Raw genomic sequence first — 12,208 nt, 5'->3', positions numbered from 1 at the left:
CTGTTGTGTCTATGTGCCATGGCTGTCTTCTTTGATGTCTGCCTTTCTGTCATTGTAGTTTTTCTTTCAAGACTCAACTTTGATTGGTCAATTAGAGCCTTAACTGATACTAGGCAGTTTTCAAGGAGAAAATTACTAAATTTTCACTGAAAAACCAAGAAACACGTAATGTCTATCACAGTGGATGCCGGGTCTGAAGGAGTTAAAATGTACATTGCTGCTCCTTCAATAAAAGGATACCAAGAGTATGAAGCGAATTTGATAATAGAAAGGAAATGGAAAAGTTTTTTTTTAAAGTTTTTTTTTTATTTTATCTATATGATCTATGATTCTATCAGAATCACAAAATATACTTTTTTTACCTGCTTACAAGGCAATGTGTGGCAGCCATAGCAAACTTTCACAAGAGTAAAAGGGAAATAAACATTTTGGGCCAGATTACAAGTGGTGATTTGACACGTGCGATAGATAAAGGGTGTTTGCACGTCGGGTTTTCCTCTCATATTACAAGTTAAAAGTAAACGTGATCGCTTGAGCGCAATCACAATTTATGCTAGAATGAATACCGCGTCCTTAGAGCTCTGGTTAACTCTTTGACAAAACAAAAAAGTTGCCCAAAACACATCAAAAATACATTACAAAGTACAGTTACACTCATAATAACACAAATTTTGCACTGTCTGTCTTTTTATATTTACACTTTCTGGGGAACAAGATCCTACTGAGAATGTGCATAAGCTCACAGGGTATACTAGTCTGTGATTGGCTGATGTCTGTCACATGATACAGGGGGCCGGAAAAAGGGAGAAAAAATAAGTTTGTCAGAAAAAAATAAAATCTACTGCTTATTTGAAATTCAGGAGTAGGTGTTAAAACATTGTCTTTTATTATGCACTTGTTAATTATGCAATTGTACTGCATTGAGTGGTCCTTTAAGTATTCACTTTCACATTTAGTGGTACACATGGGGGGGGGGGGGGAGTTAGAGCTGTACAATTCAGAAACGTAAAAGAAAGTGTTAATGGTGAGGCACTGCAGTATAAAATTTGCAGGTAAAGTAATTAAAAGGGACACTAAACCCAAACAAATTCTCTCATGATTCAAGTAGAGAATACAATTTTAAACAACATTCCAATTTACTTATATTATCTAATTTGCTTCATTATTTATCTATCCTTTGTTGAAGAAATAGCAATGCACATGGGTGAGCCAATCATACGAGGCATCTATGTGCAGCAACCAATCAGTAGCTACTGAGACTATCTAGATATGCTTTTCAACAAAGTATATAAAGAGAATGAAGCAAATTAGTTAATAGAAGTAAATTAGAAAGTTGTTTAAAATTGCTTGCTCTTTCTAAATCATGAAAGAAAAAAAATTTGGGTTTCATGTCTTTAAAGTACATATTATATTTTGTCTCTATTCCAACTTGTTTTATGTCCCTTTAACTCAAGGGTCACTGAACTCAAGTCAAGATAAACATATTAAAATAGTCTTGACTAATATACTAACTATAGTAAGGTAGTCTTTGTAATCAGTTGCTAGGAGCAAAAAACAGCTCTTGCCATGGTGTAATAATAGCACGTTTATCTGCATTTATTCAGGGAATGGATTTACAGGACATACTTGTTAGGTGGCAATAGTCAAACAATTGATAGTAAATGACATATTCTAGGATAAGGACAGTGACAAGTGTGTGGTCTGTTCCAGTCTGTTAGAAGGGCTTTGTGAAGTGTTGCACATGGACTTTAAAGCAGTCTCCAAATAAGAAGTTATTGCACATACAAGATCAAGCAAAAAAAAAAACAAAAAAAAAAAACTACCATTGTGAGAGCAGTGAGACAAATATATAGCACATCTACACAGAAAATCTTAGCAGTGTTTCCACTAAAGTAGGGGATTCTGGATACACACTGTATTGCTATACCTATCCCTACTTAAAGCTAAAGTAGTGTTGCACTGACATGAGGGAATCCATGTTTAAAAAGTAAATGGAAAGCAAAAAGATCAGGCCCTGTGAAGTGCATTTGCATATCCTTACCCTAAATCTCTTGCTTCAGTGGAAACACCGTTTGCAGAGTTTTTCTGTGAAGAGATGCGCAAGTTAAAGGACCAGTGAATACAGTAGATTTGCACAATCAAAAAAATGCATGATAAAAAAAAGACAATGCAATAACACTTAATCTGAACTTGAAATGAGAAGGGGATTTTTTTTCTGACAAATGTCAAATTTATGTCTATTTCCACTCCTCCTGTATCATGTGATGGCTATCAACCAATCACAAACGCATATGTGTATTTTGTTATTTCTTCAACATGCTCAGTAGGAGCTGGTGACTCAAAAAGTGTAAATATAAAAAGACTGTGCACATTTTGTTAATGGAAGTAAATTGGAAAGTTGTTTCAAATATTATGTTCTATCATTCTAAATTGTGAAAGTTTAAATTTTGACTTGAGTGTCCCTTTAATCTATTGTGTTTCATAGGTATTGTCAACCTCAACCCCTAACAGAAAACTTGGGTTATGTATAGTTTTCAAGAGGCTGTGTTAAACAGTTTTCAAAGGGACACTGAACCCGATTTTTGTTTTTTTTTCTTACGTGATTCAGATAGAGCATGCAACTTTCGAATTTACTCCTATTACCAATTTTTCTTTGTTCTCTTGCTATCTTTATTTGAAAAAGGCATCTAATTTTTTTTGGGGGGGTTCAGAACTCTGGAGAGCACTTTTTTTTTTTTTTTTTTATTGGTGGATGGATTTATCCAAATCAGCAAGAACAACCCAAAAATGGGCTGGCATCTAAACTTAGATTCTTGCATTTCAAATAAAGATGACAAGAGAATGAAGACATTTTGAGAATATGAGTAAATTAGAAAGTTGCTTAAAATGTTATGCTTTATCGGAATCACAAAAGAAAAATTTTGGGTTCAGTGTCTCTTTAAGAGGGATGTTAAACAGTCTGGTTCATTGTTTTAATAAAAATAAAAAAAAAAAAAGCACTAAGCAGCTGCTTATACTTAAAAAGGGACAGTCAACACCAAAATTGTTCTGGTCAAAAAAAGATAAATAATGCCTTTACTACCCATTCCCCAGCTTTGCAGAACCAACAACATTGTTATATTAATATATACTTTATAACATTTAAATTTCTGTCTGTTTCTAAGCCACTACAGACAGCCTCTTAAATGTTTTTTATTAGCTTTTCAGAACAAGAGACTAATTCATGTGGGCCATATAGATAACAGTGTACTCTCTCCCATAGAAATGTAGATGACACTACACCAATTGGCTAAAATGCAAATCAATAGATAATAAATAATTAGTCATGTGATCAGGGGGCTGTCAAAAAAGGCTTAGATACAAGGTAATTACAGAGGTTAAACGTTTATTAATATAACTGTGTTGGCTGTGCAAAAATGGGGAATCGGTAATAAAGAGAGATTATCTATCTTTTTAAACAATAAACAGTTTGTAGTTGATTCTCCCTTCAATCGAAATCATTGCAAAATGTATCATTTATCTATTTAAATGGACTTTACCTTTTATTTATTTTTTTACACTACATTTGTGCTTCCTGTCACAGCCCTACAAGGAAGAGGAGGCCTTTTCAGGAAGTTTTATCTTATAAATGTCATAAGACTTCTAGGTTAGTGAATAGACTAGATAACAGGGAGTCAGAATTGCTCATGCCCAAAACTGACAGAATAAAAAAACTTAAGTTTTGAAAATCCTCTGCTCTTAAAACACTGGGGGGCGGGCAGGGCTACACTGAGAACTTCTAAGTGCTAATTTTGCAAGAAAAAAATAAAAATAAAATATTTGCTGTTTTTTCACACAATCTTTTTTCATTTTATATTGACTTTGATTTAACATATTTGTTTTTACCAAGTTTAATATACCTTTAAAGGGATAGAAAACAAAAAATGAAATGTGCTTGGGTCTATTTCAATTTGAAATATAAGCATTTTTGCAATATACTTCCAATAGCAAAAATGTGTCTAACAAAAATTACAGTTTTTCAACAGCATACGCACATATCCTGTAAAGGCCTGGGCACCAGGGGCGCGATCCGATATAGATCGCAGTTTGCGGCGCAAGCGAGGGAACTGGCGTCACCCGCAGTTTCAGCTCGCAACTCGAGCTATCCCATATAGGTCGCCGTCAGATGCTAACGTGCCGTAAGTCTGACAAACCAGCGATGTCCAGAAATCTGCGCAAGTACAAATTTCTGGCGTCGCCAGTGACTTGCGCCACGTTAGAATCTGCCGGCGCCTATAAAACCTGACTAAAGTCTAAAACACCCGCACTGTCTAACACGCCTCCCTAACATAGCCCGCACTGTCTAACACGCCTCCCTAACATAGCCCGCACTGTCTAACCCTCTATCCGCTATCCCCCCTCACTAGCCTAACAATAAAAAAGCTATTAACCCCTAAACCGCCGCTCCCGTACCCCGCCGCAACCTAATAAAGTTATTAACCCCTAAACCGCCGCTCCCGTACCCCGCCGCCAGCTATATTATATCTATAACCCCCTAAAGTGAGCCCCTAACACCGCCGCCATCTATATTAAAATTATTAACCCCTAATGTAAGCCCCTTACACCGCCGCCATCTCTATTAAAATGATTAACCCCTAATTTAATCTACCTACCCCGCCGCCAGCTATATTATCTATATTAACCCTAAGTATATTATAGTTAATATAGTTATTACATTATATATATTAACTATATTAACCCTAATTATATTAGGGTTAATATAGTTACTATATTATTTATATTAACTATATTAACTCTATCTAACCCTAACACCCCTAACTAAATTTATATTAAATTAATCTAATTCATTTATAAACTAAAATATTCCTATTTAAATCTAAATACTTACCTATAAAATAAACCCTAAGATAGCTACAATATAATTAATAATTACATTGTAGCTATGTTAGGGTTAATATTTATTTTACAGGTAAATTGTTAATTATTTTAACTAGGTATAATAGATATTAAATAGTTATTAACTATTTAATATCTACCTAGTTAAAATAATTACCCAATTACCTGTAAAATAAATCCTAACCTAAGTTATAAATACACCTACACTATCAATAAATTTAATAAACTACAAACATCTATCTAAAAATACAATTAAATTAACTAAACTAAATTACAAAAAAAACCAAACACTAAATTACAAAAAATAAAAAAAAGATTACAATATTTTTAAGCTAATTACACCTATTCTAAGCCCCCTAATAAAATAATAAACCCCCAAAATAAAAAAAATTCCCTGCCCTATTCTAAATTAAACAAATTTCAAAGCTCTTTACCTTACCAGCCCTTAAAAGGGCCTTTTGTGGGGCATGCCCCAAAGAATTCAGCTCTTTTGCATACAACAAATACAATCCCCCCCCATTACAACCCACCACCCACATACCCCTATTCTAAAACCACCCAAACCCCCCTTAAAAAAGCCTAACACTACCCCCCTGAAGATCTCCCTACCTTGTCTTCACCACACCGGGCCGAACTCCTGATCCGATCCGGGCGATGTCTTCCTCCAAGCGGCAAAGAAGAATTCTTCCTCCGGCGACGTCTTCCTCCAAGCGGCAGCAAAGTCTTCATTCTTCCGGCGGCATCTTCAATCTTCTTTCTTCGCTCCGCCGCCGCGGAGCATCCATCCCGCCCGACTGCTGTACTACGAATGATGTACCTTTAAATGACGTCATCCAAGATGGCGTCCGCCGAATTCCGATTGGCTGATAGGATTCTATCAGCCAATCGGAATTAAGTTAGAAAAATCTGATTGGCTGATTGAATCAGCCAATCAGATTCAAGTTCAATCTGATTGGCTGATCCGAACAGCCAATCAGATTGAGCTCGCATTCTATTGGCTGATCGGATCAGCCAATAGAATGCGAGCTCAATCTGATTGGCTGTTCGGATCAGCCAATCGGATTGAACTTGAATCTGATTCAATCAGCCAATCAGATTTTTCTAACTTAATTCCGCATTGCGCATGCGTTAGGTTTATTTTCTAGTTAGTTTAGGGAGTTACGGGGCTCCAATAGTCAGCGTAAGGCTTCTTACGGCTGCTTTTTGTGGCGAGGTGAAAATGGAGTAAGTTTTCTCCATTTTCGCCACGTAAGTCCTTACGCTGCATATTGGATACCAAACTGCGCTGGTTTGGTATACCTGCCTATGGCCCAAAAAACTACGGGCGACGGCAGAAATATACGCGCGTAACTTCTAGGTTACGCCGTATATAGGATACCAAATCAGCATAAATATTGGCGTCGCCGGCTTTTGCGGGCGACGATTTATATCGGATCGACCCCCATTATTCAAACACTATGCTTGGTTAGAGAGCTGGCAGTGGTATTTATTGCTTTAGAAGGCATACATTTGTGTCATACAAGCTACTGCTGACCCTCTGAGAAGGTATGGTGTTTAAATACTGGCGCACAGGCCTTCAAAAGGATATGCGAGTATGCCACTGAAAAACAGTAATAAATTATTGGAAGCATTTTTGCTGATGGAAGTAGATTACAAAAATGCTCCTATTTCAAAATGAAATGCACATTTTATTTTTGATCTTTCTATTCCTTTAACTTTATTATTGAAACAGTTCAGCTGTGGAGATCCAGTAGTTCAGAAAAAAATGAAATCAGGTTTTTGGATTTTTCTTATACAACAGCAGTAACCTCTTGAAACACTTTTTTTAAGCCTGTTTTGCCGCCACATTTTAATTTCATTTTGGCTGGGTCTATTTTGCTTCTGTGAAGTTGTGTGAAAAATCCTGCAAAAATAAAAATCCCATGAAAAGCCTGTGGAATCCCTGTTTCCTATGGTTCTGTGTATTTAACCAGATTTTCTAATTATACTGCTAATACTTTATATATATATATAAAAAAAAAAAAATAGCATCTCTAACGTATTTTAACCAAGCTCTCGTATGCTTTTCCACCGCAGATTGCAGCTGGGGCCTGCAAGCAAAACTAAACATCACAGACTAATGCGGAGCTCTGCCTCAAGGCCTATATTCTGTTGCAGTTGTAAAATTTACTACTGGGTGCTAATAAAAATGTTCGTTAAATGCTGTGTAATGTTTGCTTTATTACTAGGTTGTAAATATTTACAGCTGTAATAGAAACTTAGCGAACAGGACATGATTACCCCCCCAGGAGCCACAACACCTTCAATTTGACTTTTACTCCCAACTTCTAGAATGATTATGTGTGTTATTCAGTCTGTCACTCTGTGTATATAGATATTATGGCTCCTAATATTTTCATAGACATAAAAGCCAATTCTCATTAGCTTCATTTGTGTCCTTTGTTGAAAGAGAAGCAATGCACTACTGGGATCTATTTGAGTATAGGGGTGAGCCAATGACAAAAAGCATATATATGCAGCCGCCAATCAGCAGTTAGCTTCCAGTAGTGTATTACTGCTCCTGAGCATACATAGATATGCTTGTCAACAAATGATACCAAGAGAACAAAGCAAATTAGGTAAGAGAAGTAAAATAGAAAGTTGTTTTTAATTGCATGCTCTATCTGAATCATTTTTTTTATTTTGGAGTTTACTGTCCCCTAGATGAGCCAACACTTGCCAAAGATAATAAAACAACAACATACTTGTTAGTCAATTCCTAGACATGATATAACACTGTACCCAAAAATTTAATTTCGTGATTCAGATTGAGCATGAAATTTTAAGCAAATTTCGAATTTACTCCTATTATCAAATTATCTTCATTCTCTTGGTATCTTTATTTGAAATGCAAGAATGTAAGTTTAGATGCAGGCCCATTTTTGGTGAACAACCTGGGTTGTCCTTGCTGATTGGTGGATAAATTCATCCACCAATAAAAAAGTGCTGTCAAGAGTACTGAAACCCAAAAAAACTTAATGCCTTCTTTTTTAAATAAAGATAGCAAGAGAACGAAAAAAATTGATAATAGGAGTAAAGTTGCTTAAAATTGCATGCTCTTTCTGAATTACAAATGAACAAATTTGGGTTCAGTGTCCCATTAAAGGGACATAAAACAGGTTGAGATCTGTGCAAAAATAGTTTGCATGAAAATAATTGTTTCACAATTGCTGGCAAGTATTTTAAAATAATTTTCAAAAATAAGCAAAATGAATTACATAGCTTAGCTGCCTGGAGAAGCTAACTCCACCCCTCTTATCAGTGTTTAGACACAGACATTCACTATGCACTTTTGCATTATATCAAAACAACAATAGATATAGATAGAGCCAAAGAAGGAAATGTGTGGGGGAAGTTAGAGCGTTACAATTCAGAAACTAAAAAGAAAGGGTTAATGGTGAGTCACTGCTCTATAAATGTGCAAGTAATTAAAGTACATATTATATTGTCTCTATCCCAACTTTTTTTATGTCCCTTTAAAACTGCAAATATTCTATTAAAGTTATTCTGCTTATAATTGGGTTTTATATTATAAGTTTAATACATAGTTTTTGTTTCAATTGGTAATTTTGAAGAAGAAAAAAGTTGGTAGAAAGTAACATCTAACATATTTTTAAACACCTGAAACTATGAAAAAAATACTACACTAAATGTCATATAAGGAAAAAGCTTACTGTATGTCACACCTTACAAGCATTAAAGTAACCACAGGTGTGCTTTTTGTTTTGCTCAGGCAATGCTTCTGTGAACCATGAATGCTAAAGCGGAGAGATCAGTTTGGTTTCAATTATGAAACCAAACACACCCTAGGTAGGCCTATCCCAATAACACAAAGTTTCAACATACACAGCAATTTAAAGGGGCATTTTTATATAAGGTGTGTGTGTAAAATTATATATATATATATATATATATATATATATATATATATATATATATATATATATATATATATATATATATATATATAGTTTGATTCTTTCAATAATCCTTCAAGTAAACTATTCAGAATTCCTCAGTGCTCTGATTATGAAATAGTTGAAAATGTTATCACAAAAAGTATGTAAAAAATACCCATGTAAATAAAAGACAAATTTCTTAAATAAAATTATATATATATATATATATATATATATATATATATATATATATATATATATATATATATATATATATATATATATATATATATACACACACATACAGGTAGCCCTCAGTTTACACCGGGGTTAGGTTCCAGAAGGAATGGTTGTAAATCAAAACCATTGTAAATTGAAACCCAGTTTATAATGTAAGTCAATGGGAAGTGAGGGAGATAGGTTCCAGGCCCCTCTCAAAATTGTCATAAGTAACACCTAATACATTATTTTTAAAGCTTTGAAATGAAGACTTTAAATGCTAAACAGCATTATAAACCTAATAAAATAATCACACAACACAGACTTCACTTGCATTTTTCTGCAAACAGTTCTTTCTTTGCATTCCAATCTGGACTGATTTATAGACAGGAAGATCTTGTTCCTTTGAAATCTGCTCGATAGCTCAGGTCTGGTTAAACTGATTAATTTCAGCTTGCTTGGCTTTGCTGCAACACAAGTGGACAGCTCCACCTACTGGCTATTTTAATAAATGCACTGCTTCTCAATAGCAGTCACATAACTGGAAAAAAAGGTTGTTATTCTGAAACAGTGTAAATTGAACCATTGTAAAACGAGGGCCACACACACACACATTATATATATATATATATATATATATATATATATATATATATATATATATATATATATATATATATATATATATATATATATATATATATATATATATATATATATACACACACACTATAGATATAAAAAAGTATAACCAGCCACTACATAGGCAATATATGAGCACATACCTCTGGCACTTTACAAGTTCCCATGTGTTTACAGGATGCCCACTGACTCAACAGACTGCAGGGCAAAAGCATTTTATATAATCTTAATGTAATATATATCAGTAATGTATCCCTGTGTTAGAAGAGCTGCATACAAACACTTGCACAGACCAAACAGCAACTGTGTAGAAAGCTAAGGATCAGAATTTAGAATCCCACAGAGCCTGCCTGTAATAAGTGTTGTGTGGGGGGCAATTTTAGAATAAATTACAAGAAAAGGGGGATAAAAAAAAAAATGAACATCACAAAGTTCAATTATGCGCAGTCAAAAAAACAGTTTTGATGCAATTTAAATTAATCAAAGACACATGTAAGTATATTTACACATTTAAAGGAGTGTAGACAATAAAATTATTTTGAGGAAAAATAACAGTAAATTACTATTACAATCAAATACTTTATATTGTACCACATATTTACAAAAAAAAAACGACATTTTAATGATATTGTTGTAACCAATTTAATATTTGTAGAAAAAACTGAAAGCAGGCAAGTCTGAAATAAGCCACTTGCATTTATAAATCTCAGGTTACAGTTAATTTTTAGAAGCAAATTATTAACAATACTATTTATTTTAGGGAGTGCTGCCCTCTGACATTCCTCTTTATGGTCCATTTATTGTGATGCCAATTACAAAATTAAATATTTTCCCTTTTTTTAAATACAATGGCAGCTCTTAGTTCTCTAGTATTTTAGATGTCTTTCTTTATAGCAGCATTCCCAGCTCAGCAGTGCAAACACAACAATTAACTGAAAAACGAGTGTAAAGACTGACAGGAAGTCATTGAGTAAACCTCAGAGAATGTCTACAACAAACATGAATACAGAAAATGAAAAAGATCTTGGCCTGATTTCAGGACCAGCCTTCTTCCTTAATTAAAAAATGATTTGAATTCAAACAGGCAATTTCCGAGATCTCTGAGGTAAAGACGAAAAAAAAAAAAAAAGTTGAATAATGTATTTAAAAATGTTTTCTTTACAACAGGATAAAAAAAAAGAAGATAACATTTGTGGTAAAAGGTCAAAAGGAGTAATTTATCATTGACACAGTATGTAAAGTAGTAGATAAGTCATCTAAATTCCCAAAACTGCAGCAAACACCAAAGAAGGGACACTGAAGTGTCCTAGTGCTCTGATTTTACACAACCATTTGTGATAAAGAGCAAGTAAAACTCATAAATACACCAATCATTGATACAATAAATTTAGTTATTTCTACATAGAGAAAAATAAACTGGCTTGTCAGACAATAATTCCGATGTAAAGATACAAATTCCAAAATTGTTCTTAGCACTACATTCAGTAAGTACCATTTCTATACGTGTAGAATAGATGACAGAGCAAACACTGCACATGACTAAAATGAAAGTTTTTCCAAGTAAATGTATCACTGGTTCAGAATGCATGTTACTCAGTTGCAGCAACAACGTTACCATTTATAAAAAAAACAGGAAGAGGGTTTGATTCTTTCAATAATCCTTCAAGTAAACTATTCAGAATTTCTCAGTGCTCCGATTATGAAATAGTTGAAAATGTTATCACAAAAAGTATGTAAAAAAAAATACAATTTCTTAAATAAAAAAATATATATATACATACAGCTATATATATAAAAAGTAGCACCAGCCTCTACATATGTACTATATGAGCACAGACCTCTGGCACTTTACAAGCTCCCAGGTGTGTGCAGGATGCCCACTGACTCAACACTGACTGCAGGGCAAAAGCAGGCAGAGCATAGTACGGGTCTTAACTTGTGTGAGATCAAAGAGCATGAAAAGCAGCAGCTACTGATAGCTAAAAGACACATCTAAGAAAGGGAGCACTGTCATTATAAGATGAACCTTGCATGTATACCTATATATATAACCAGCTTACAGCTGTAAAGTATGAGAGTCTGCACAACTCACCTATATTAGGTCTGCTGTGTATCAAGGCAGCTCAGCAGCACCACAGTGTAACTTACTGTTGCCTTTAACTTCCGCCTCTCTATAGCACTGCTCTCCTGGGTGTAGTTCAGACTGTCCTCTGTACTCTCCTCCTCCCTTTACCTCCCTGTGTGTCACTGCCTAACTCGCTCCCCCTCCCCTATTGCCACTCCCAGAGGAGGAGGGTTGCAGACAGTGTAGAAAGGGCTAGTCTCTGGCTTACAGAAAGGTACGTGTGCCTCAGTGCTGCTAGGTGCCGGTCAGACACTATAATATACTCGTAAACAAACTCAATTCATAGTTTGTAGGTAAACATTTGTTTTACATATAGATTCAGTGTGAAACTGAATTCTATACATTGCATAATTCATTCCTGTAAATATACTATATATATATTTATTTA

The 12,208-nt window shown here is 34.5% G+C and overlaps 1 protein-coding gene across 7 annotated transcripts in view; it reads right to left on the bottom strand.

Annotated features, from left to right (window-relative positions):
- PDLIM5 (PDZ and LIM domain 5) overlaps positions 1–11,923 on the bottom strand; it is a 350,516-nt gene extending 338,593 nt beyond the window's left edge. For 2 of the 7 annotated variants that reach the window (XM_053703443.1, XM_053703445.1), the window contains exons 1-2: positions 11,788–11,897; positions 2,042–2,085 (exon numbers count right to left, since the gene is read on the bottom strand). The gene's annotated coding sequence lies outside the window, so the exon portion shown is untranslated. Of the gene's footprint in view, positions 1–2,041; positions 2,086–11,787 lie in introns of all 7 variants that reach the window. The other 5 variants (XM_053703447.1, XM_053703446.1, XM_053703444.1 and 2 more) reach the window with 5 other exon arrangements.
- Positions 11,924–12,208: the final 285 nt, after the last annotated feature.

Source organism: Bombina bombina, chromosome 2 (assembly GCF_027579735.1).
Source record: "Bombina bombina isolate aBomBom1 chromosome 2, aBomBom1.pri, whole genome shotgun sequence".
Lineage (NCBI taxonomy): Eukaryota > Metazoa > Chordata > Amphibia > Anura > Bombinatoridae > Bombina > Bombina bombina.
Note: the sequence above shows the minus strand (reverse complement) of the source record. Positions and strands in the feature narration are given on the sequence as shown.